The following is a 27835-nucleotide window of genomic DNA, read 5'->3' as shown; positions in this document are numbered from 1 at the left end:
AACATACAAGCTTAGGCAGATGTTTAATTCTTGTTGGTTACTACCCTCTACATGAATGAAAGCTTCTGTATGTCTACCTATAAATTAACCAATGTTGAAATTCCTTGTAAATCCCATGTTAACTTTTCTTTACAAACTATTGGATAAGCATACATTTTTGTAGTTTCCTGACAAAGCATCCTTGAAATAATACACCTCTGTTTGAATTTTCTACACACTACAAGCAATTTAACCCATTTTTGTCAAATTAGCAGTTATTATTTAGTGAGGAATCAAACCCAGAATCTTCTAATATAATTTGTATCTTTTGCTTGGTCTTTGCTGTAAACACAAACAACTCTGCAATCTTTAATATTTCAGCTGTATAACAGCGTAACCTAGTTTACCTGTTTAGATCTCAACTTGAGCTGAGGAATAATAAATACAACAGAAATGTCTTCCTATTATGACCCTTTGTTTTCATTCATTCACTTCTGATTTGTCTGAAATAAGACTCAACTTTGATTGAACCTGAAATTGTGTCAGCTTCCTAACTTTTTGTCTGTACTATGTGTCAGACTAACCCCAGTCTGTCATTTGTTCCACTCAAAGGTCATTGAGACGTTTCCTGTATACTGCATATGGTTGCCTTACACATGGTTCTAGACTAGAGATATGCCTGTTTTGACTTTACCTATGTATCTTATGTAAGCATATTGGAAAATAGTTGCCTTTAATAACACACACACATATAAGAAAACTAGCCTTTCCTAAAGAGTCTATATTTTGTCTGCGAAAACTCCTTTCAGTGAATGGCTCTTTGCTGCACGATAACCAGCGAAATCTAACTCCCACGAACAGCCATTTCATCAAATTATTTCCTAGAAGAAAAAACACTTGGCCATCATCGGGAATTTGCCCTTTTCCCCACTGTAGTAGGATCTCGGAGTTGGTATATTTAGTTAGGGGGGTGTAGGGGCAAAGCCCCCCGGTTTAAAGGGTTTTAAATTTTGTCTGGTTTTAGGTTGGTCAAGCGTTTTTTCCCCTAGGAAATCATTTGCTGGAATGGCTGTTCAAGGGAGTTAGATTTTGCTGGTTATCATTCGGGTTTTCATGGATGTAATATAGACCCTTCCTTCCTATAAGCCTAATTTATTAAATCTACTGTTGTTTCCAGTTTCCTAAGGATATCCAGTCTCATGACAGTGGCAAAAATGTGGATTAACTCAAAATAGATTCTGTAAAAAGAAAAATTCTTTGACTTTATGAGATTATACCAACATATTATCCCCCCATCCACCCTGCTTTGAAATAATACTGTCCTAAAATCTAGTCTGCCACTATATTACTCAGCTTAGACAATGTTAATGTCTGGTGTATCTAAGTTTACAAATTACTACAATAACCCTTTTTATGTAGCTTTATGTCAGATTTCATAGGTTCATAGGTAGGTACTAGGCTATCGGCCCAAGGGCCTAAGTAAGCCTAGCCAACAAGGTTCCCCTGGCTTACGCCACCCAAGAAAGTTAATTTCCTGTGCCCCTGTCGAGCAGAGCTGCAGAAGTGATCCCTGGGGTGTATTTCCTATTTCCCATCCACTCATCAAGATTTTTCTTGAAGAGTGCTAATGAGGAACTTTGCTTGAACATAGATGGGTAGCTTGTTCCAGAGTATAGGAAGTCTCTTGGACAGGAATCTATCCCTCCAGCATGTCCTGTTTATTGTGGTGACAAGATTTAGGTCCCTAGAGTGTGTAGCTTGGAGGGATTGGGATTTCTTTAGGTGTAGCATGTCCAACAGCTCTGAGTTTAGGTTCATAGGTTGGTACTGGACTATCTGCCCGAAGGCATATATTAGCCCAGCCATATTGTGCGGTATTCACCGCACCTTTAGTAGTTCCCTAGACCCTTGTACTAGCAGCTAATAGTGCTGTTGGTGTGATCCCTGGTGTGAGCTTTCTGTTACCCATCCACTCATCAAGGTTCCTCTTGAAGAGTGATAGTGAGGGGCTCTGTCTTATGTAGATCGGGACCCTGTTCCATAGTAAGGGAAGTCTCTGTGAAGGGAATCTATCCCTCCAGCATGTTCTATTCATTGTTGTGTTGAGGTTTATATCCCTAGAGCGTGTAGCTCGAGTAGATTTGGTTTTGCTAAGATGGAGCATGTTACGTTAGACAGAGATCGCCTCTGAGAAAGCGGTAAGCTTTTTCAATCGTGCTGCATAGGGCAACTGTTTGAGGTCAGTAATCCTCTTGGTTAGGTACCTCTGTGGTCTCTCCAGCTGCTGGAGATGTCTAGCCAGGTACATTCCAATTGGTGCATTGTACTCAATAATGGGTCTGATGAGGGAAGAGTAGAGGGGCACCATTACATCCTTAGATCTTGATGCGAACCCTTTCGTGATCAGATGGGTCACATAGAAGGATTTTCTAACCACTTTGGCAACATGGTTATCAAAGGAAAGCTGACTATCTACTTGGGTCCCTAGATCCCTTATTTCTTATTCAGATTTCAGGGGATTGCCTCCTATGTTGTAGTTTGCGGGTACTCTGTTTTTTCCAAAGGGGATTACTACGCATTTTTTGCATTTAGCTTGAGACCATGGCTTTGACACCATGCATCAGTCTCATTTAGGCCCTTCTGGAGGATCTCTTTATATGTTAGGCAGAGATCTCCTCAGAGTAGGCAATATGCTACAGAGTAAAGCTGGAGTTTTTTGAGACGGTCAGTGTAGGGCATATGTTTGAGGCCAGTCATGCTCTTTGTGAGGTACTTCTGTGGCCTTTCCAGCTGCTGCAGATGTCTTGTGAGGTATATTCCAAAAGGGGAGTTGTACTCTATAGTGTGTCTAATGAGTGCCGAGTAGAGGGGAACAATGACCTCTTTTTTCCTGGATGAGAACCCTTTTGTGATGAGGTTTGCCACATAGAAGGATTTCTTGACTACTGTGGTGATGTGATTATCAAAGGAGAGATTACTGTCCACCTGGGTCCCAAGGTCTCTTATCACACATTCGGCATTAAGTAGACTGCTGTTTATGTGGTAATTCATGGGTACAGAGTTTTTACCAAAAGGGATGACAATGCATGTTTTGGCATTGAGCTTGAGGCCATGCCTCTGACACCAGGCATCTGTCTCAGTGACACCCTTCTGTAGGATGTCTACATCATTTGGGGACTCGACTATGGTTCTTAGTTTGCAGTCATCTGTGAACTTCATTAGCCAGAGGTCTTCTGCATTCGCCTGTACTTCAGAGAAGTAGATACCAAACAGGAGAGATCCCAGGACTGAACCCTGTGGTACTCCACTTGTCACTGGTTTGAAGTCAGATTTGGAGTTTGCAACTTTTACATTGTGGGTTCTGTCAGTGAGCCAGTTGGCAACCAGTCTTGTGACATAGGGATTTATACCTAGTTTAGTGAGTTTAGCTATAATTCCAGAATGGAGGATGGTGTTAAAAGCCATGGTGAGGTCAAGATAGGCTGTGTGAACCACCTTACCCTCGTCTACGTCTTTGGTGACTGCCTCAAAGACATTGATCAGGTTCAGAAGGCATGATCTGCCTTTCACAAACCTGAACTGGGTGGGTTCCAGAGTTTGGAGGTTACCAATGTCTTTGTTTATGAGTTCCATGATGATACATGGCCTTACAGACCAGGCTCGTCAGGCTAATAGGGTGATAGTTCCCAGGATCAGTGGTGCCCCCCCCCCCCTTTGTGGAGTGGGATAACTGTTGCTGTGTGCCATTCAGTGGGCACAAAGCCTGACATGAGGCTATGATTGAACATGGTGCTTAGGTGGGGAGCCAGTTCATTCTGAAGTTCATTTAAAACGCAGCCTGGAATGTTGTCTGGTCCCACGGATGCTGTGTTTTTGGTTTTAGAGAGTGCAGCCTTTACCTGCATAGATGTGATTACAGGGACTCTGCATTCTTCCTGCATAGATATGGGCCCTTTAGGGGGTGAGGGGGGTAAAGTTAGCACTGAACCTATCTGCCAGGATGTTGGCAATATCAGTTGGTTCTGTAATTTTCGTGCCATTGTGCTGTAACTCAGAGCAGATCTGGGTGTTGCCATTGAGATTCTTGACATAGCTATAGAATGCTTTGTGGTTGCCCTTAGAATCAGTGGCGATTTTATTTTTGTAGCTAGCTTTGGAGGATCTTATAAGGGATCTCAGCTTCTTACTGAGGCTGACCAGGCAGCTCCTCCACTCATGGGATTTTACTCTCTTTTGCAACAGTTTCTTCCTTCTGTTGTAGAGTTTGTTTATGCCAGGGGACCACCAGATTGGCTTCCTTTTTTTGGAGGATAGCGTCTTGGTTGTGTTTGGGATAGTGTGATCCATGCACCCGTGTATGTTCCACAAACATTTCAGCATACAGATATGTAACCCATAAGCTAATCATTTCTTTCTTTGTTTCATTTTTTGCATCAGAAAATGCAGTATGTATTGTTTTATTATTTTAATAAAAGTGTTTGTACTTGCGAGCTGTGGCGGTCCTGTCATTCTTGTTTTATGCTTTGGAAACTTGTTTTGGCAGCAACCTTTACCTGCAGTTGGAACTTTTTGTGTGCCTTTGTTTTAAAAATGCAGTACGTAACAATCATATTTCACAAAATATCACAATACTCAGTTTTTGTCTAGAGTGAATATGCAATAAATAGTAATAACGTCACCTTTCAGGTCAATAAATGTAGCAACCTGAAAACTGCAAAAGTATATCAACTATGATTACAACAGAAAGGTCAAATCACAAAAAAAGATTATTAAAGATCTAGGGATACTGGTAGGGTGCAGTGTAAACACTGAGCATTGTCTTTCTACAGGAGTAAGAAAAACTTATTTTGTAGCATATCTAATGCCAAATGGCATATTTAGTCAAGAGAAATCATTGTACCAATTTAGGGCCAGATTTGGAAAATATGTAATGTTGCACAAGGTTTTGTGTGGCATGGAAGGTTGCACCAAGCACTACTTGATTTGCAAACCTCCTTAATGCCATGGAGTGAGATTATTTAAGACCCTTTGTGACACAAAGTTTGTGTTATCTTGTTCAGCTGAGTCTCAATCACTTACCCCTTATGCTAATGAACATGGCCTACTCTATTGTGCACTGTTCAAAAACCTGGCAACTATGTTGCACATGCTAGGCTAACCTCTGGGACTCCCAACAGTATACAATCAGAAGTTACACAGATATAGCTAGAGGGAACGGAGGGGCATGTCACACCAGGTCAAGGCTAAAGCACCTTATTAGTGCTTTGTGTAGTATAAGCTCTGGAAAGCAATGGTTTGCTGCAGTCTTAAAAGGGGAAAAAGTTTTTTTTTTTGGGTCCTCAAGTAGAAGAGATCCATTTTATCCTTAACTTAAAGTTGGGGGAGACCAGACTGAGGGATGGCACAGGACACTAGAGTAGCTAGTTACAGGCTACGGTTGCAGTGATCCCTCTCCCGTGCTAGTATGTTGCTCAGTATACAGCATTGAGCAACATGCTACCACTGACACAGCATAATCCTCCCACCTCTGTTACATATTAAAAAATCCCTACAAACAACAGTCTTGTACAGTGCAGACAAACCTGTTACTATGCATGCGCTACCTTGTCCAATCCCCCTGTGATGTAGATATTCTGCCACTGGGAGCTCGAACAGCAGCAGGTCCCTACTGGGTGCAGATGACTCTTGTATATTCTGCCTTACTAAGTAGCTGCTTTATGATATACACTAATAGGCTACTTTACTCTGTAGTGCTGTCAGGCTGCACACAGCTATCTGCCATTCCTGAGCACAAGACACATAGCCGGCTTTAGGCACCAGCGAACCCTGCGGTCACTGGGGGTCCCCTGTTCTTGGGGAGCCCCCAACCACTGCAAGTTATCTTATCTTGATATTTTGTAACATGTCTGTCAAAACAACAAAAGCTAGTGCATGAATCTTGCATATTTAATAAACCAGGTAGGTAATAACTCTTATTTATATCTCCTTTAAAATTCAAAGATATAGCTGTGTATAGTAACAGTATTTTATCAAGCAACAGCTTTCACAATTCCATTAGATATTTTACCACTGACATGGTGCCCTTGGCTTAGTTAAACCCTGCTGGTGGACATTCTCTCCACTAAAACTAACAACATATCCAGCTTTAGGTCCCCATAATACCAATGGCTGCAAGGCCCCCCCCCCATCATCCTTGACTGCATGGGGGCCCCACAAAAGCTGGGGCTGACTGGTGAAAAATGAGGAGGAAAAATGTATTAATTTCCTAATTAGGTTGTTTACCCTGAACAGGGTTGTGATATGACTGTTATACTAAAGCTGGTAATGAACATAGGCAAGGTAAGCACTAGAGAGATCATCAGCCCGGCCTAACTGATCTCAATGCAAACCTTGGAGTTTAAGAACAGCTGATGCTTCTGATCTTCACGGATGGTTTTCTTGTACAGAGAGTTTTATAAATACTGGCAGAAGAGCAGATACTATGACTCCCAACTTCTTTGCTGAAGAGTTCAGTGCAATACCAATAATTCCAGAATAAAGGCTCAAAATCAGGAACAAGTTTTAAATATTACTCTAATTCAATTAAAAAGTTAATAGAATAACACATTTTGCATCAACATGCATTTTTATGCTCAATAAGTATAAAACTCTGATGTCTGGATTTATTGACTGTCTGTAGTCCTGAACGATTCACAAGCAAATCAAACGTTTTATGAAGGACAGAACAAAATTATGATCAAAATCAGTGAAGGTCTGTGAAATCAAGGACAGTGACAGATTTGTATTACTACTGAGGTAAATAAAAGTGACTTAAACCTGCCACTGTTTGTTAACTGCTAAATAGCAATCACTAATCTGGTGTGCCAGTACCAATGGTACAAAAGTAGTGTGTGTTTGTGTGTGTGTGTGTGTTTTTCACGATTCCTGCATACCTCAACCTGCTTGTAGGAAGAACAAAGCAGAATACATTACTGCAGTCATTATTTGTTTCACTTTCCTCACAATCACACTTCAGGAATACATACAAGTAGCTGCCTTTGACGGTTTGGGTTGAGGAGTGAGGAGACGTGCTATGTATATGTATGTCTGCAGTGACTTGAAATACATGACTGTGGCAGTTTGAACCTCTGCTTTCGCCTAACACCAGAGCAATGCATAGGTAGTCTTTTTGCGGGGTATTAGGGAGGCAGGCAGTTCCCAGATAGGACTTGTGTATCCAGACAACTAGTTTGTTAGTTTATTGTTGGTATAATTTTGTCATCTTTGAACATTAAGTCTTGGGTGCAACTTAAGTCTTTCTTGAAGGAAAAAAAAAGACTGAAATTCTTTTCTTACTCATGTTTTTTTATTTAGGTCACCACTGGATTAAACGGCTGGGAAAATGCTCTAAAATACATCCCAGAACATCTATAACCCTGTGGCTTCCTGGGCCCTGGCTTACTTGAGTTATTTCCTAAATGGTTATTACTGTGCTGAGTTGGTCAGTAAATATGTGTTGAAAGGATGCCAGGAAAACTAAAGCTATACAGCAACACAATTTCTTTCCTCAATCATAACTTCTGTTCATCATCATTGGTTGAAAAGAGTATGTAAAAAGAAAAAAATCTTTAAAATGCACTTCAGAGCATATAGGGAGTTATGGCTTCTTGAAAAAGCTGAAGACTAAGGCAAAATGAGAGAAAATTTAGAAAACAATAGTGTGCATAGTATGGGGAGCCCAAGATTAGGGGAAAACAGGGGAAGACTGGATGGTATGTGTGTATATGGGGGGTGCTGAAACAGTAGGTCTAGGGCGCCATTTCACCTAAAAGCAGACCTGTATATAAAGTTGCTGCAATGTATCATTGTTGCAATTAAATGCCAGTAACTCTAAATGTCCATTTGTGAGATGGTCCAACATAGTGTGGTACACAGGCCTGTTGTCACATAAGAGTAGTGTAGCTATATATCAGTCTGTATGCAATATTCCTACAAGTTTGTAGTTGAACTAAAATGTTGCTTAGGAAGGGTGGCAGTGACAAGGCGATACGTACACTTGAAGTGCTCAGGGGGTCCCTAACTTGACATCTGCTGGGAGCCCCCAATATGCTAACACCGGCCCTGACAAGACCATACTGGGTGGTTCAGTACATTATTCAGGAAAATAGGTCAGTGACTCTCCAACCCCTGAGGAGTACTACATTTCATTTCCCTAAATCACAGTAGTTCCCAGTGGCATACCAAAGATAGTGCACAGATTGTATTTATGTTTCTGTGCAATATGTTTGTGAAGGCTGGGGCCAATCTCAATGAGCTTCTGTTTTCTGAAGCCTTCAAACAAACCACATTAAACAACTTGACTTGTACAATTCTTTACTAGACAAAGCATAAGTCTGGAAAACTTAAACTGTTCAAAATGACTTCTGGAACTGAAATTACATAATTTCTCTTTTTGGGTACTTATGTCTAATCGAAACCAGACTTTTGCGATAATACCGGTTGCTTCACGGTATTTAAATGTAACCGTTAATACTGTGAAGATGCCAAACAATGTGTTTTCTTTCACAGTGAAAGTTGTTTTAGGCAGGGTAATGAATAAAAAAGGAAAATGTAGTGTCGCTGTTTAGGTATGCACTTTACCGACACCGTGTCATATAGCTAGTAGTAAAGTGTATAGAGACTTCATTTGTCATGCCTTCTCTCCTACTGACTGCAATTGCACTTACCAAATATCGCCTCACCACTTTTCTTCAGCAAGTAAGTGACAGAGCATTGTAATGTTTCTGTTTTTATGTAACTGTGCCCACGGCTTGCTAAACCAATGTACCTGACAGCTTCCACACACTACTGCAGAACAGATAAACTCGTTCCGACATTACATAATGAATTATACCATGTTAGAAATCTGAGACAATTGAAGCGTGTGTGCATAATGCACGCAAAGCAGGAAGAAGACCAAAACAATTGTTTCTCCCTTCCTGAATTTTTTTTTAGGTTCATAGATTAGTACTAAGCTAACTGCCCTTGTGAGCCATTTTAAGCCTTGCCAATTATCCCTTGTGAGACTCAAACCCTGCACTTTGTGTTTGTAAGGCAAACACCTTAACCATTAGGCCACCCTCCAGGCCAGAATGTAATCCAGAGTTACTTTTCATCAGTAAGGACTTCAAATAACAGCTTGTGGTGTTTACCCCACTCGTTTTCATGCCAGCATGCGTATTATCGCAACTGCGAAAATCTGGTTGTGATAATATGTAAGTACCCTTTTTTGTTACTTAGGGGTGATCCTTGTCTTGTGTATACAGCTGTAGTCTGATCCAATCTTGTTTGACCGGCTATACCTGTAGCACCCTATTGGGGAGCTAACACCAGTCTAGGAAACCTAATGTTGAGAATAAATATGAATATTAGAGAAAAAAACATAAAAAGATACATGATGCATTTACAAAATGTCTTCCAAGATTATGGAATAAGCTTCCCTTTACAAAATGTTGTTCATTTAACTTCTATTTTGACATATATTGTCATAAACTTGACAAATGAACCTGTGAACCTTTTATTACTAATCTGCTTAAACTGATTAATGACTGCTAATACTTCACTTGTGAAGGCCTTTGTGGTTGATAGAGTAGTCTCTGGTGTGTTTTCATAAATCTGTTAAGTACTTTAGTCCATCTTTTTTAATTTCTCCAAACGTTTTGAGTTTTTAATACTGTGATGGGAATAGAGGCATTCCTAAGGCAGAATGAGACTAGAGTTCATGAAATTAGTGTTGTTTCAGTCTTTGATATTCAACAAGTGTTCTTCTTAGGCACCCACAATATACCCAAAATTGCCTCCTTCTGCAGTTTGTATAAGGTTACATGTATTGGTATCATATCTAAGTATGATTGTAAATTCATGTTTTATTATTCCAGTTGCTCCTACTACTATTAGAACTGTCTGACTATCTGTCTTCCTCATTAATTTAATTTCTTCTTACAAAGCCTAGTACTTTATCACTTTGCATCTCACAGACTGCAAAACAGTGTAATTGCTAGGTGTAGTAATTTCAACGATTGAGGTTACTTTTGTGTTTTTCCTTTTTCCTTTGATAACCATATTTGGTTTTCTTGCATCTGTGTTTTAAATTGTTGGTAATGGATGATCCCATGTGATATGAATTTCATCATTGTTAATAATGCTTTGTGTTTCATATTTCCAAAGCTTCTCAGCTACTTGTATGTTGTACTGTTTGTACAATCCCCAGTGCAACAGTTGCCAAATTGTTGTGCCTTTCAGTGTACAAACCTTCAGCTTTGAATGTATCACATCCAGCAGTGAGATATACAAATATTTCCAGTCCCTAACTAAAGAAACACTGGAACAGCACCCAAGGAACATGCTCAGTTTTTTGTTGATATTTTCAGTCCCTGATTTACAGAATCTGTATTAGTCTGTTTTCCCTTCTTTTTTCTGACTTTGTGAATCAATATGTACATAGCCCACTATCTTGGAGTGCTGTTATTATAGCAATAACCTACGCCTGGGTGTGGGTAATGCTGGATTTACCCACGGTTGGTGTGGTTTGGTCACGAGGGTGAAGCCCGAGTGGCCAAACAAAGCCAACCGTGGGTAAATCCAGCATTACCCACACCCAGAAAAGTGGGTTATTGCTATTATACAATGACATTATTTAAGAAAAAAATAATTACTTTTCTTAAATAATGGCATTGTATAATGCCTCCTTGCGGTCCTTCTGCAGCTGTCTGGTATTCTGTGGCAGTTCTGATATACTGCACATGTGCATGCCTATGCAGTACATCAGAGCTGTGGGCAAAAGCAACGGAGAAAGCAAGATCTCCGTTGCTTTTTAAAAACTGTTTCGCTATGTTAAATGAGTTTAACATAGCGAGACAGCTTTTAAAAAAAGCAATGGAGAATCTCCGTTGCTATTTTAAAGCTGTCTCGCTATGTTAAACTCGTTTAACATAGCGAGACAGTGTGAAGCAACAGAAATGTTGCGTTCTCCGTTGCTGTAAAAAAAAGAGTTATAGTAATGGAAAAAGTCCGGGCAACCGGACCTTTTTCCATTACTATAACTCTGATTTACAACGTGCACGCTGACCAATCAGCGTGCACATTTTTGAATATTTAATGGGTTGGTCATTGTATAATAGGCTTTCATCTTTTGGTTTAAATGCTCCTCTGCTTAACCATTCCAGCATCACATTTTGGTTAACACATGGTTGTTATAAGACTTCTTTGTACTTTTCACTATAATTGTGGACTTTCCTGTTCTCTTTCTTTTTCTTCTGGTCCTTTTTTATTGTCTTTCTTTTGTTTTGTTTATTTTTTGGCACTTTCTGTTGCTGTCTGATTCATGTCTACTTCTACTTAACTTCTGTTGCTACTCTATTCCCAAATGCTTCTGCTAAACTAAACAAAAATGTCATCTTAGTTTTTTCTGTTTATGCTTTGCAGCGTTCACTATGTTTGGATCTGATGAGGTCAGTAAATATGTAGGCTGTTCTATGATTGCAGATCTATACATGTAGTCAGTTTCAAGGAGCCCATACCTTCTTCAAAGCAAGGGGTGTGTAATCTTCCATGCACATCTTAGAAAATTTCAAAATCATTTGATAAGCATGAAACATTTTTTTTGTTTTCTTGTCCAAACTGATTCAGTGTTGTTTGGAGCCAGTGAATCACACCAAAGCTGTTAGTCCAGGAAGAGGAAACTGATTTACAGATTGGACTTTATTCCTAGATGTAAAGGCAGTTTTCAGTATTGTAAAGCATAATGTGTATTTTTGTAAAGTGTATTCCAATGTGTTAAGCTGCTAAAACCATATGTGTTGGTGAGACATTATCTAGAGTTGTATGTGCAGTTTTGGAGGTCTCATCAGCATAAATACAAAGGCAAGACCGGGTAAAGTTCAGAAGAGGGCATCAAAGATGGGGTATGATTTGCTCACGAAGCCATGTAAACAGAGAATAAAAGAGTGCAACATTGTATAATCTTGAGTCTTAGGGTCATGACAGTGGCAACTAGTGCAACCTACCTTTCAAAAAAAAAACAGAGCTCACAGTCTGAGAATGTATGTTTGGCAGTTCAGGGGAGATATAAAGAAGTATTATTTTACAGGTAGGGTGGCAGATGATTGTATCAGCCTTTATGAAGAAGAGATACAATCAAAAACAGTGACTGAATTTGAGAATGCATGGGAGTGGCATAAGGCTAAGAGTGGAAGGACTGGTAAGGATGCAAGTTGTTAGATGCACAGGACATACAGCCCTTTGTCAATAAATACTGAGCAGATAGTCCATGTGTATTTGTCTGTCATTAAAATATGTGTTTATATGGATACTTCACTGCAAACACTGTCTTAAGTTGTTATCTGTGATGAATGGTTTTGATGTGATTGGCCTCTCTAAAAAAACAATTATTTACCACATTGTGGAGCTCATGCCTAAGGCAATTTGAAAATGTATCTGTATGCCTGTAGCAGGCACACTGAAGAAAGGAACAAGTATGATGAACTTGTATGGATGGAGAGAGGGAGAGAAGTTCAGATCAGGTGTTATCACAGAGGTTGATAAACATTATATGAATACCCTTGAACTACACAAAAGTAAAGCCAGCAAGTTCAACATTCATATTTTCTTCATGAGTCAACAGCAGTGTAAACAGCAGATCTGGTGAAAGTTCAAAATACAAAAAGTAATTGCCTTTACGCTAGTACAAAATTTTCTTGTACAAGATAAAGAACTTACTGAAATAGGATTTTCAGTGCTTTATTTCTACTTTTTTTTCTTTTTCAACTTTAAAAAACATTTACACCAGGAACTTGATTAATATATAACTACATACATGTGAAGTCTAGCCATATCAAACTTAATATCAAAGCATCTCAATTAGTACACAAATCATAGTCAAAGCTTAATAAACACTAATCTCAATAACAGACCATCTTTAATCAGCTTTGCTTTTCATGTCCAGCTGTAACACATAATGACAGTGCAGTCACTGCATTAAACAATGAATGGCATTAACTACTCAGAAGACATTTTGCATTAATATTTCTACAAAATGCTTTTATCCATTTATTATTATTGTACTCCTATCTGGCCTGCTTACACTAGTAATTAAATATGTTGAAATAGAATTATGGCTAGAACAGAAACATCACATTTCATACATCTGTTTTCACAGTAGTTTAGCATCCCCCGCACATTCACTTGTTTTATCTTCTCAGTAGAAAAAGTCTGCCACACATTTGAAACTTACAAATTATTCAAATATTTCTAATATTACTGAAACATGTCCTCTCTTTATTCCTTTTAGTATAGCCTGTTTTGTTATTATTGTTTATTATTATTACAGTCACGTGAATTCAGTAAGCTGGAAAGTGTCAGCATTCGTCAAGTGACACAAACAAAACAAAGGTGGACCATTAAAAATCTCCATTCACTATTCCTGTCTCTATTCAGTATGCGGAATCCCAACTTCACCATTCATAAAACAACCCGTCAGCCATTTCTGGCTCAATAAGTAGCTCGAGGACAGCTCTATGCTTGCCATGTTATCTACTGGTAAATGTCATGTTAGGCAGTCCTCACTTTCTCATCCAGATGTTAACTTTCAAAACATAAAGCACAGTAAAATCCTTAGGTTTGTCTGAGCCTTCAGTAATTACTTTACTAAATTATTATAGTAGTTAATGATTAAGTAACTGTGCAGCAGTCTAAAACTCAATGATCATAGCACAGAGTGCTGCCAAGTCTCCTTCATCAAATAATCCTTATTAACTGCCTCCATCTTTGAAACCATTAATACAAATGTTCAGCGTCCCATATGTATCCTAATCAAGCTCAACAATTTATGGCATTTAAAACATCTTTTGCAAAAATGTGGAACAAACTTTTATACCCCTTAAATAAATGTTTTTATATATATATATATATATATATATATATATATATATATATACACACACACACACACACACACACACACACACACACACACACACACACACACACACACACACACACAAACACACACACACATATATAATATATACACACACACACACACACAATATTCCCCAGCTAACTCTGTCACCTTCAAAGAGCCTCAAACAAACATTCTCCTCATTTAAGGCAAAGAAGTATTATTTTTTCATTCTCTTATGTATACTGAGAGAATCTATGATAATTTAAACTTTCTACATACCCTTGGTAAGTCACATATCCTTCAAAGGTGCCAGTTGCCAGTCATGAACTCAGTAGTACTACACCAGTTAAATATAGAGACATTACAATAGCTGATAAAACCTCTAACAGTCCAATATAAAATACACCCTCACACATAGAAAGCATTCCCCAATTTGTTGTGCTGAGAGAGAAAACACACCTAAGAAAATCTCACTTTGCACTCTGATATAAATCATATTCTACTATGAGAACCTTAAAGATATATACAATTACAAACTGGTCTGCTGCAGAACATTCAGATTTATTAGTTATCAACATCTAAGCTGCCCCAACTCAGCTTGCTATGCTGTTCATCTCAAATGGGAATCCACTATGATTTTCTGTATTTAGAATGACATCTTCAATCATTTTCTCATTGCAGGCATAATTAGCTGATAAATGTTATATCTCTGTTGTCCATTTAATGAAAACATTGGCATTCCAGCAAGCCAAGGACAGCAATAAATGTATAGCTCAAAAAAACAATGTTGCAGACCCAACAGCCAACATACACGGGGCCAGGTCCAGCACAAGGTAACCCAGGCAGCTGCCTAGGTAAGGACTGGTGCAGGCTTTTGGTGGGGGGTACAGCCTAACAAAATAAAAAAAAGTCTCATTCCAAAATTAAAAAAGAATGGAAGGTTTCTTCCACTTAGGTAATGCTTCTTGCAAAGAGCAGAAGTGTCCATACATATACATTCATTCACACTACACTGAGTGGAGGTTTTGAATCAAATCAGCCATTGAGATCAAAGGTCATGTATTAGCACATTTGCAAGCGTCAGTCACACTATACTGAGCAGGGGAGTTTAATCAGCCAGAGATTTTGCGATTGTTTTTAGCATCCAGAAGCTCAAGCAAGCATTGGTCATGCCCTATTGAATGGGGAAGTTTAATCAGCCAAGAGATTTTGCAATGATTTTTGTACCTGGAAGCACTCCCAACTGATAAGGAGCTTTAAATTAGCACTCTAGCTCTCACTGAATTGAATTATTGTCCCTCCCAACAGTTGAGAGATTTGTGTTTTGCAGGTGTGTGTGTGCGTGCATATGCATCTGTGTGTGTGTTTGAGATGATCACTCCATTGTGGACATAACTGCAGAATCAATTAACTGCCCTCTGATCACTACAGGAAATTTAGGTAAGTTAAATCACTGAGTACAACAATTTAAATACAGAATCAATGCTGGCACATTTTTCTTGGTGTGCCTGTCATTTAAGTGTAAGTGTTATAATACTGTTATGGCTATCTTTGTGTCTGTTGTCTATATCACTGTGACTGATCGATCCTGTATACTGAGTGTTACTGAGTGTTTATAAATGTATCAATATGTATTACTACATAGGTAACATTAGTAAAATAGGCATAATTTCTGAGATTTACCAGGTAAACGTATCAGTAGGTAAGTAAATTAATAAACTTGTTAAAATAATATAAGGGCCCATATTTGCCTGTAACAGTGCTTACTGTTTTTATCACTTCTTGCCCTTTTTACCGTTAATGCACTGGATTTTCATCATCATTGATATGCTGCACTGAAATGATGGAAAACAGAGAAAAGAAAAAGGACTTTGTCTTACTATTTTTATAACAGTAATTACAACTTACATTTTGAGACTATGACCTCAAATGGACTGCTGGTAACCGTGTATTTTTTTGTAGTGCCCTCAAGTAGTGGAAAACACTGCTCTTAAAAGGTGCAAGACTCATGCTGAATTGTTGAATTGCTGCTCATCAACTGAATCCCATCACATTTTGCTGTCTTAATCACCAACACTACTTATATCGTTCAGAAGAGATCTAAGAGCTATTTTAGTTCTGTGTATGTTGATCCAGCAGCCCTATTTTACTTTACTGCAGGCATATTCCAGTGTTATAAATCAAAATATCCAGAATGAATCTGATTATTTAAACATACTATTTTGTGCATGTACTCATGTGTGATTACTCCAGTATGGCTATGATGACTACAGTGTTTATTATGCCCTATGATGACTGCAAACTTCAGAAAATTCAGGTAGGGTGAATCAGCGGGGATTACAATTTACCAGTAATACCAGTCATTAAAGTATCATATTTATTGATCAGAAAATACATATTTATACCCCCCCCCAAGTAAGGTACTCAGTCACACAGTAGGCAAATAGAATGAAGAAGGATCAAACCCTTTACTCTTGACTACAGGAAGCAGATTATTAAGAGCTTAGAGCTTTAATCCACTGCACTAGCTGCCTAACCTTCTTCAGCTTTTTCATTTTCTGACAAATCACTGAGGGTAACAATCAGTCAATAATGCTAGTCATTAGAATTTCATAGTTATTGTTCAGAAAATGCATTTCAGGTTAATTTGACAGGGCTAGGCATCTGGCAGTGTAAAACTTGGCTCAAGATGATCGCCACTGTTGAAGTGACATCCTGACCCCATGTGAAAAATGGTAAAAGGGGTGATGGATGGATGGATGGATGGCGTTGTCTCACACTTAAGGCACTGAGCTATAAACAAACTGCTTCCTGTAGTCAAAAACTCAGGGTTTCAATACTTCTACCTCCATTTGACTACTGTTTGCCTTTGAGCAAGTCACCCACAGAGTGTTCTAAGGCCATCCCCCAAAAGGGACACTTTGTACAGTGAATTTTTTGGTTTGCAAATAGATAAAAGAAAATGATATTTAAAATGTGTCCCTGTGTCGCCTCATTATTTTTGGCTTTGTCCAGAATTCTTGAGCAAAAAAAGCTGAGTCTATTCCTTTTAAAATTTGTGACTTTCTGACAAATGTTTGTTGATTGCAGTCATTAATTAATGACAGACATATATTTCACACATTGTAACCTTTAGAAAATACTTGCTAATGCAAAACTTTTTATTCTGTTAATTTTCTAAGTATATAAGAGAAACATTTAAAATGATTGTTGGGTCTTTATCCTTGATTTGAGCTAAGAAATTGAGAGGGTATGTGGCTGCAGTGGGTTCCACTGTATGGTTTTGACAGCAGTGACCTGAGATACAGTTCTGGTGTGTTATTTATGAATGTATCATTTGCTTGTTCTCAACCAAATATTTAAAGTATACAGTGATGCAAATGATTGTAATTGATGATTGTATGTGTATAAACATTTAATACCTTAACTTACAGTAGTTATGCTGTAAAGGAAGGAATCGATTGTAACAAACAGGAACATCATTATATGAGCCATATACATACAAAGTCCAAACAGCCACTTGTGTAAATGAGACGCTGGAGCAACAGATAAGTAGAATTATACACACAGCACCATCCAGTGTAACAGCCAACGGCAACAAAAAGTCAGACCACTGCTGAAATATCCAAAAGCAGGTTTAATAGTAGAACAACTGGTAAAAACAGTGAATATGGTTAGTGCTTTCGTGGTCTCAAACACCACTTCTTCAGACCTTCATAAAAAATTCTTTACTCTAACACACCTTATTTTAAACCAATTTATACAGTCAGGAACCTATAGGGAAGCTTACCCGATTAAACCCAGCTTCCAAGTGTTTAACCCTTGCCTGTCCAATGCTTTAAATTAGATTTGCTCAAGCAACTACATATATACACATGCTCCATAATCTCATCTGCCCCTTAAAATTATTCCTAAAAATAAAAACATTCCTATAAATACCATTATAATATTTCCAAAAACTAGAACTGTGATAAACAGAGAGCGAAGAGCAGGAAACTTTCACCAAAGTTTATTAAAATAGCACGCTACACACTAAGACATTAACGCAATTCACATTCGCGTTTTCATCTGTACACCATCCAGACTTCATCAGATGACCAGTGATAATAGTGACATCCTTTTATATCTTAACCAATAAACACATCAATTAAAATTAATAGACATCAATTTTCTTAAACCCTTAAACAAAACTACTCTACTTAATATGTATGCATTTTAAAATTCTACCACTTCTATAATAAACTCAAATGAAAACTATTTAAATATTTCAGTGGATGGGACCATATGAAATTCAGTAAAAATTCTGTTTCCAATAAATAAATAAAATCTTGAATTCATCAAAATGTCCTAAAATAATACATAATAGATATTTACTAATAAATAAACTTCCATAAAAACATTTTATTAGAAAAGTTATTATTCCAAAGGTAAGTTACTGTTTATAAAATAACAAGCATGTTTATCTGTATATCCTAGCTGCCCTCTAGTGGTTGTTGAAACAATTACAATTCAGTTTATAAATTCATAATTTAGCTGCCCTCAATTTTAAAATAGGTGTTATACTAATATATTCATTCAGCCCTGGTGGATTATATGCTTCCAAGGTCATCTGCCACCAGAGCTCCCTGTATTCAATTTTCTCTTCCCAGGGACCCCCCCCTAATATCTCTCTGCGTTTGTTCTATCACCATAAATCTGTATTTAGCACCTATACATTCTCTAGTATGTTTAAATAAGGCATTAGTATCTTTACATGTCCTTATGTCATTAAGGTGCTCATATATCCTTCTCTTCAACTTTCTTTCAGTTTTTCCTATGTAAAAAGATTTGCAGGCTGTACAAGTGGCCATATATACTAAGCCAATAGAATCACAGTTATAATATTTTTTATTAATAATCCACCTGTCTCTACTTTCTATATAAAATCTATCTAAATTCATAATATAAGGGCATTGTGCACAATGACCACACTTATATGTGCCTACCTTATTTGCGTTATGGTTGGCCTTTATGTTCCCATTTTCTAAAATATTTCTAATACTTTGTGAATTTTTATAAATAACTTTTGTTGGGATTCCCTCCAATTTATCTAAACCTGTAAAATTAATGAATCTATCCCATTCCTTTAAAAATATTTTTCGTATATTATTATTAAGAGCGTTATATTCCAAAGTTAATGCTAATTGAAAATTCTCCTTATTTGTTCCTTCCACATTCCTTTGTTCTGTCTTAAAATTTGTTAACTTTACTATCGGGGTGTATCTATCCCCTCTACCCCTCTCTACTTCTTTCTTTGTCTTTTTGACAAGTTCAACTGGGTACCCCCTATCCAGAAACATTTTCTCAAGTAGTTTGCATTCCTTAATAAAATCCACTTCAGTACTAGTCATGCGACTACCTCTCACAAATTGCCCTTTTATAATATTCTTCTTACAGTGCAAGGGATGTGCACTGGCATAATGTAAAAATGTGTTACAATAAGTAGGTTTTCTGTATATTCTAGACTCTAAAACTTCTCCCTGTTTATAAATCTCCAGATCCAAATATTGTAGAATACTGTCTGATACTTTATAAGTAAATTTCAGAAAGTCAGTACTTTCATTCAAATAAGTCATAAATTCATTAAATTTCTCTTGACCTCCTGTCCAAAATATTACTATATCGTCCAGAAATCTGCGATACAGGATCCAGTTAATATTAAAGGGAGATTTTAATACAGATTTTTCCTCCCATTTGGCTAATACTAGATTGGCATAAGTTGGGGGCACAAGCCGCTCCCATAGCTACTCCTTGTGTTTGTCTATACAATTCACCATTAAAATATAAAACATTATTTTTAATACCATCTCCATTAACCAAACATTAACTTGCTTTTCATTATTAGTTAATGTCTTACTTTCATATACTATCTCTTCAAACATATTAGTCCCCTGTATATAGGGACTGGAGGAAAATAAATCGATAACATCTATAGTTATAAATAATAATGTCTCATGGTCACCTACTCCAGAAATAACTTTAAGCAGGTCCCAAGAATCTTTCAATATATGCTCTCTATCTACCCATAGTTTTTTTTAACTTTGGTATCCACGTATTTAGCTAGTGGATGGGTTTTAGCACCTTCCGCTGATACTATGGGTCTGAATGGGGGGGTCTAGTTCATTTTTATGGATTTTTGGGATCCCAAAAATAGAGGGTACTTTAGGTTTTTCCACTTGTAAAAATAGAAAAGTACTATAATCTATAAGTCCCTCGTTCATCATATCCCTTAAATTTAAATCTATTTTATGATAAGCAATATTAATTTTGTTTTTTGACACTTGATTGTATTTAGAAGTGTCCCAAAGAATAGTATACATTCTACTATCATACTCTATCTTGTCCATAATAACTATACCACCCCCTATCAGGTTTCATGATTCTTAGGTTAGTGTCATTTTTCATATCATATAACAACTATTTTTCTTTTTTATTCAAATTAGCTTGATACTTAATACATTCTTCTTCCTTCCTAATCTCTCTTTCCATTATTTTCTCTAGGTTCTTTAATTGGGGGTGCATGGGTGGGTTAAATGTAATTCTACGCTTTAATTCAGGGTTAGGTTCATTTTTAGTATTGGGAAACATAATCTTTAAATTAATTTTCCTTAAAAATATTTTTATATCAAGCAAGGACTTAGCTAGGTCACCTTTAACATAAGGGCTGAATTTTAACCCTTTACATAAAAGTCTAAAATGTTCTTTTTCTAAGACTAAATGGCTAAAATTATATATAGTAAAATTCTCAAATAACCACCTATTACCTATATTTGTAATTTCTTGAGATTCAGAGAGGCCGGATACTTCTAATATCTCCCCCTCCCTCTCCCCCCCCAATGAAAATTTGTCTGCATGTTCCCTTGTTTGTTCATGAGTCTTTCAGATCTTCTTAAAGGTGGGAATTAATTCTCATACTCATATCTCTCATCCATAGGGTTAATGTCCCCCCCATTCTCATGAACCCCCTTCCTACTATCTTCATTACTATATACATCCTGAGGGTACCGCTTGTGAGGTGGGTTGGGGTAACTCAAATTATGACTATATTCATAAATGTCCCTATCCAACTTCTTTATTTTCCTTTGTATTAGATTCTCACTATCCTTGTCTATATCATTTCTAATATTAAAATATTTATCCCTTTCATCTTCTATAGAAAAGATTAGGTCATTTTTAATACACTGGTCAAGTGTTTCAATTTCTTTATGCAATTCATCCTGTACACGGGTATTTTCCCGTATAATCAATTTTAAAACATCTAGGCCACACTTATTAAACACTTCAATTAGCTCCTTATGAAAAACAGAACCTAAAATAACATTGTTTGGAAATTTGAAAACTCTCAGTCCCTTAGGAACAATCTCCCTAGAAATACATTCCTTTAAATATGTATTCTCTATATCCAAAGTTTTGTATTTGCCCATAAGTTTTGTGAGAGAGTTTAAATTCTCTCTGTATGTGTTATTATTCGCTTGCACATTCTTATCTTTATTAACACAATTAAAAGTGTATTTGTAGTGTAACCAGTCTTTGGTCTCTTTATACTCTTTATGGGACTTAACAGTACCTTGTTCCTCAGCAGTTCTCTGAGGTTTAGCTTGCCCAAAACCCGTGCGACCACGGGTAATATTATCGCTGTTGTCAGCGGAAGCTCTAAATACCAAAGGCGTGCTGGCTGGGTCAAAAGTGTCGCCTGTAGAATCCTTATGGATGCCGGCGTCTCCTCTACCACTAATAAGCTCCATATTAGCGTCCAAATACAAAGAATCCTTATAATATTATAACATTCAACATAGCTTAAAACATTCATTGTTACATAAAAAGCATTTATGAAAACTTAACTATAAATATCCATACTATTTATTTGAACAGACTTCTATTCTTTAAAATGGGTTGTATTGGAATTCTATCATTCAACCCTTTTCCCCAGTCTACCCTTAATCTGGTTATCCAATGTGTCTCTGAGGTCTCAGTGGTGTTTCTAATATCCCCACCTCTTTAATTTTCATGAACTTGCTCTATCACTGTAAACTCAAAAGCATGGGTTTGATCTGTAGCTAAGACATGTTTGGCCAGTGCATTAGTTTCAGTGCCCTTCCTTATGTGTTGTATATGCTCATGTATATGATACCTTAATTTTCTATTCGTCTTACCTACATAAAAGGATGGGCATCCCTTGCACCTGGCCAAATAAACAATGTTTTCACTATTACAATCTGCTAGTACATGAAACACATATCTTTGTCCTGAATCTGGATGTATAAAAACATTGTTTTCCAATATATACTGGCATTGATTACAATTCTTACATGGGTACATGCCCTCATTCCTATCCCTCCTTTGTCCTGGTGTCTTGCTCCCAGATGACTAACAAAGCATCTGCTTCAAAGATCTTTTATTGTTAAACTGGAAACTAGGTTTGTCACCTACTATATTTCTTATTTCTTCATCCTGAGTAAGGATGGGCCAGAACTTTCTCACTGTTTCTGTTACCACCCCCACATTACTACAGTAATGTATAGGTACCCGCATTTTATTGGTTAGGGACATCGTACTCTTAACATCATTCCTATTTCTATTAGGTGAGAAGTATGGCTTGCCCCTATCCAACCTTTGCACCTTCATATCCTTAAAAGTATCAGCGGTGTTACTAGCATATCCCCTTTCCCTTAATTTATTATCCAGGGTTAGTAGCTCTTCTCTAAACCTATCCTCATCCGTTGTTAACCTTGAGGTCCTAAGGGCCTGTCATTTCACTATATTATCAAAGATATACCCTGGGTGCATGCTTTTTCTATGCAAAAGAGTATTTCTATGACATTCCTTCCTATGTATACTTGTCTGGAATTTCCCTGCATCATCTCTCAAAATGATCATATCAAGAAAATCAATTCTAGAATTTGAGTGTTGCATGTCAAATTTTAAAAACAATGTACTTGTGTTCACTGCTTGGAAAAGCTTTCCAGCTCTGCCTCTTCCCCCTTCCATAACAGAAAGAGGTCGTCCACAAACCTCCTGTAAAATATTACTGATTTCCACTCAGTTATTTAACAGATTAATAAAAATCAAAACCACAAACAAAACTAAAAAAACGGCCAGGAAAGAAAGACGAGATCCACAATATCTTGTTATTAAGTGCTTTCGTTTTTTAATAAAAATTCTGAAGAAGTTTTTATTAAAAAACAAAAGCGCTTAATAACAAGATATTGTGGATCTCGTCTTTCTTTCCTGGCCGTTATTTTAACAGATTGTTCATTATCCCATAAGACCATTATTAAATTTGCGTAATTGTTGGCACTAGACGTGCCCATGACCACCCCTCCCTCTGCACGTATATTTGGTGGTTAAACAACATAACATTATTACATAGTATTATGTCCATCAACATACATATCAAATCTATTTGAACATGGGTACAAGTACCATCCTGAATAAGATATTCCCTTAACATCTCCAGACCTTCTTCATTAGGAATGGAATTAAATAGGGAGTGAACATCCATTGTTACCATAAGTAATGGAATTTCTGTTAAATCTATATCTTCTAGAAACTCACACAAATCCTGCAGAAACTGCTTAGAATCCTTTAAAATTTTCTCAATTTTATTCACTACATGTCTAAGCGTTTTTTCTACATAAATAGACAATGGCTCGGTAATCCAATTTCTCCCTGATACTATAGGCCTTAAAGTGGGGCCTAACAGGATCTTTGTGGATCTTAGGTATTCCTCTAATAACTGATATAAGGGGGTTAGGCATCTGAAAATAATCATATAGTTGTTTATCTATAACGCCTTCTAAATGACTGTCATATACCATTGTTTACACATTTGTTATTAACTGGTGCAGTTCCTTCCCATCTATCTACTTACATACATTCTCTTCATCTAACATATTCTGCATGGTTGAATTATAGTAGCTGGTGTCCATTACTACCACTGGCCCTCCCTTATCTGCTGACTTTATAGTTATTGATTAATCTTGTTTTAACTTTCTCAACATCTCTGATTCTTGTTTACTAATATTGTGCTTCTTATTATGACTACTTTCTAGTTCCAGTTTACCAAAAACGTAATTTTCACACCTTTATAAACATTTCAACTAATGGATGACTTGGTGGCATAAACACACTAGGTTTTTAAAACTTTTTTTTCTGCACTTTATCCCCGCCATCTTTAAATAACATCCTTAGTAAAACATTTCTATTAAGCATTTTTAAGTCCAATATAGTTTCTGTTACCTCTAGGGGTTGTGAGGGTATGAACGAAAGACCCTTACCTAAAAGGGAATACTCATCCCTCATCAACACCCGTGAGGAAATGTTCCACACTAGCAATTGTCCCTCCAGTGGCGTTTCACCTCCATTGGCGACCCATGAGAATATTTCCTCTTCTTTCGGCTGCTGGACTGACCTCATTGCTCGGACCATTTCTCCAACAGTATAGGAAGTTTTGGAAAAATCTGGTCATGCTCATCTTGGCCTTGTATAACTTTAACCTGCTCATCTGTTCTCCCATTTAAAATAGAAAATTCATTGCTGCTTTCTCTCAGAGAATGATTATGTGGTTTAGCTCTCATTTCCACAGGTGTGGTCTTCTCTATCAGCACGGCTTGAGGCACATTTTTCTTCCTGTCGTTCCACCCCACTTATGACATCATCTGCTGTTTTAAGATGGAATCGCCATCTTCTATAGTATGGTTATGCGATATAGGCCATACAAATACATGGCCCATCTTAAAATCTCAAATGTCTCTCTCTAATGTTTTGAACTTTTGCCTCAGCAATTTGTTCTCATACACATTAACAGAATCCAGCAAGACATCCAATTTTTCTTTGACCAGCTCTAACAGATACACCATAAACAAACCCTGCTCCTTCTTATATATCTCTGCTGAGATTTGTGCCTCTTCTTTTACACCATACTCAATCAATAAATGTATGTAGTTAAATCCTATTTCCAGATTTAACTGCTGCCAACGTGAGAGTAGTTTTACTTGTCGTTCTCCCTATGTTGGCATTTTTAATATTCTCAGGCCTCTAGGGATTACTTTATGCTTCAAGCAGGCTTTCAGTCTCTTAAGCTGATATAAAGCATCCTCTGTGTTATGTATATCTCTGATAAACTGCATATAGTCAGGTAGAAAACATACATTTAGAGGTACATTTCCTCTATTACTACCTGAAAAAGTTTTATTTAATAAAGGATTAACTTCTCTTAGCATACATTCAGCTATCCATTTATAGCCATCATAATGATCTTTCATACCTGGATTATAGTCCAGTTCCACATTATGTCCTTGTATGTTTTCCACAGAGGCATTTTAGACTCCATTGTTGTGATTAGTGAGGATAATGAATTGAGACTACGTGAAACCATGCATTTTGTTTTGTGTTTAGTGATGATGCTTCGAGTTGCATAGTAACTGCACTACAGATTGCATATCTGATAGTAAAACAGAGATAAGGGAAGGATTCCCAGAATACAAAGAGAAGGCAAAGCTGCAGTTTTGCAGACATATCCATAAATATTGTGTGATCACTGATTCCACTAAATATGTTACCTACACATGGAGAAACAACTGAGAATGTCCAACTGTATGAACTGTTTAATACTAGATATGAAATGTGAATTACTTGTAGGCACATTATTTGATTGCTATTACAAAACTGTGTCTGTGAAAAAAGGGACTACAACTTGGATGAGTAAGTGCAATAGTCTGATGGTTCAAATCCAGAGCTGTCTAGTTGTTTAACCTTTGTTTACCTTTTCTTTCTTTCTTTCTTTATTTGTTTTTTGCCTTTACCATGTGGGCAGCATATGGCATAGCACTGCTTAAGGAACAAGTGGAAAATGTAATTTCATTCACCTTATAGAGTGCAAATACGTTTGGTAGCATTGTGTGGCAGTCAGTGCCATGGATGGTAATGACTACAGACAATCCACCTGAGAAAGCAGAGGTAAAGCAAGGTTTGAATCCCACAGTGGATATTTTTAGTGAGGGGAGGTCATAATGAGTACTTAAACAAATAATATGTGTTTGCTATTGCCTTTTGCATTTGCTCATTGTCTACCAGAGTGCAAATATAGTTCACTGCTTAAGAAAAAAGTGAAAATGTTAATTTGGTGCACCTTCCTCCTTAAAACAGGCTCAGTGATGATGGGAGGCCATCACCACTCTGGACAGTATTGTATGGAGAAAATGCATCTGCTGCCTAGCTTTCCCTGTGGCGCCAGGTGTAAATGCAATGAGTTCATGGTAAGAACACAGATGAGCCATGGTTCTAATCCAGCAGAATCTACATTTTGATAAGGGTGTCACACTGTCACTGCTCCCAAAATTTTGATTATAAAGGTAATACTACATACCAATAGCTAGGTATAGTAGTTTGATTGACAGAATGGTATCTGTACTGCTCCCATACTTTTGTAGGTATCATAGCTCATTAATGACTGGTAAATGAACTCCAGTTGATTATGTGTGTAACTGGCATGATGATGATTATTTAATAAAAATGGAGTTGGACATCTCTGATGGACACAATAGTTTGCTGACAATCTACTCATTTTCCATAATCTAAGTGTAAAACAGAATGTATTGTGAGGTATATATCATAACTCCAAGCTCTATTAGTAAAGTCATGCAATTCTATCCATTTCCAGTATATTGTCAGGCATTAGTCCTGTGTGTTAGCTGAAAATGCATGAGACAGAACCTTTTAATGCCACAACCATACAGGCCTAATTGAAGTCTAGCACCGGTCACTCTTTAAGTTGAATATCTTTAATCACCGTGGTTGATCTGGCAATAAGGAATAATCACCTGTATGGAAATGTTTGCATTCTCTTTTACACAGATTTGAATCGCACATTGTACAAATTATATTTAGCAGTGTGTAAGTCCCAACAAAATATGTGCCAAGTCATCTCATCGATCCCTCCAAAGTCAAGGCTTAAAAGTCAAGCCATCGAACATTTCATTGTTGACCACTGGACAAAGTGCGACCAGGTTAGCATCGCACACGCTAAAGATCACTGTCAGGTTTCACATCATCATTGCTGTTTCATATACTCCCCTCTTCTTTGTTTGGCAATGTCTTTCTTTGCTTATCATTGTGCAAATGTAATTGGCATAGTTGTGCATGTTTGTGCATTAGTCTTAAAATGCAAGATCACAGTTTGGTCCCAAACCATTGCTACTGTTGTTAGAGGACCTCTGCAGACATGGCAGGTGATGGGGATGATGGTGCCATGTACAGGGCATAGAAGTGGGGAGTGGAGGAGTCCAAAACCTTTGCTCACTACTCGTTGGGTCTCAGTACAAGACTGAGGATTGGAACAGCCTAGCCAAGGCTGTCTTTAATGTGACTATCATACCACGCACTGGGGAGCAGTGTAGGCACCACTACAGTGTCCTTAAGAGGTTCAAGCAAGTACAAGTTGACCAGTGGCTGGATGAATTTAGAACTGCTAACACCTCACAGTTCAAAAAATAGAATCACACACAACACACATGGCCAGAAATGGCCTATAAAGAAGCCTTCACTTTTTGTCTTCTGCATTTGCATGGAGTTTGGCATCACACACCAGTGCTGAGTGGCAGTGAATGCTTGTTCATGTCCTATGCAAAACCTGGTGAATTTTTGACATTAGATGCAGTAGTTTGGTTATCTCTGTGCAATACTGCTTAAACTTTCTGCTTTAGGGTATCACACAGTTAAAGAAGAGTAAACGCACTACTGTGGAACAGTTATTCTGGAAGTTCTTAGACTACCAGATGTAATAAAGTACAACTTCCTGTGTGGAGTGTTGACATAAATCACTTGACTGTAGATTGTTTTTGCCATAGCATCAAGGGTTCGATTCCAGATACATCTCACATCATTTTTTAGTGTGATTTT

At 37.4% G+C, this 27835-nt stretch overlaps 1 long non-coding RNA gene across 1 annotated transcript in view; it reads left to right on the top strand.

The window, feature by feature from the left end:
- Window positions 1-15206: 15206 nt before the first annotated feature.
- Window positions 15207-27835, top strand: part of LOC122802067 — a 173373-nt gene continuing 160744 nt past the window's right edge. Inside the window, exon 1 of the long non-coding RNA XR_006364870.1 lies at window positions 15207-15337. This is a non-coding gene — a long non-coding RNA (uncharacterized LOC122802067). The remainder of the gene's footprint in view (window positions 15338-27835) is intronic.

The sequence above is a fragment of the Protopterus annectens genome, chromosome 5.part0 (assembly GCF_019279795.1).
Source record: "Protopterus annectens isolate FY-2018-M chromosome 5.part0, PAN1.0, whole genome shotgun sequence".
In the NCBI taxonomy this organism is placed as follows: domain Eukaryota; kingdom Metazoa; phylum Chordata; order Ceratodontiformes; family Protopteridae; genus Protopterus; species Protopterus annectens.
Note: the sequence above shows the minus strand (reverse complement) of the source record. Positions and strands in the feature narration are given on the sequence as shown.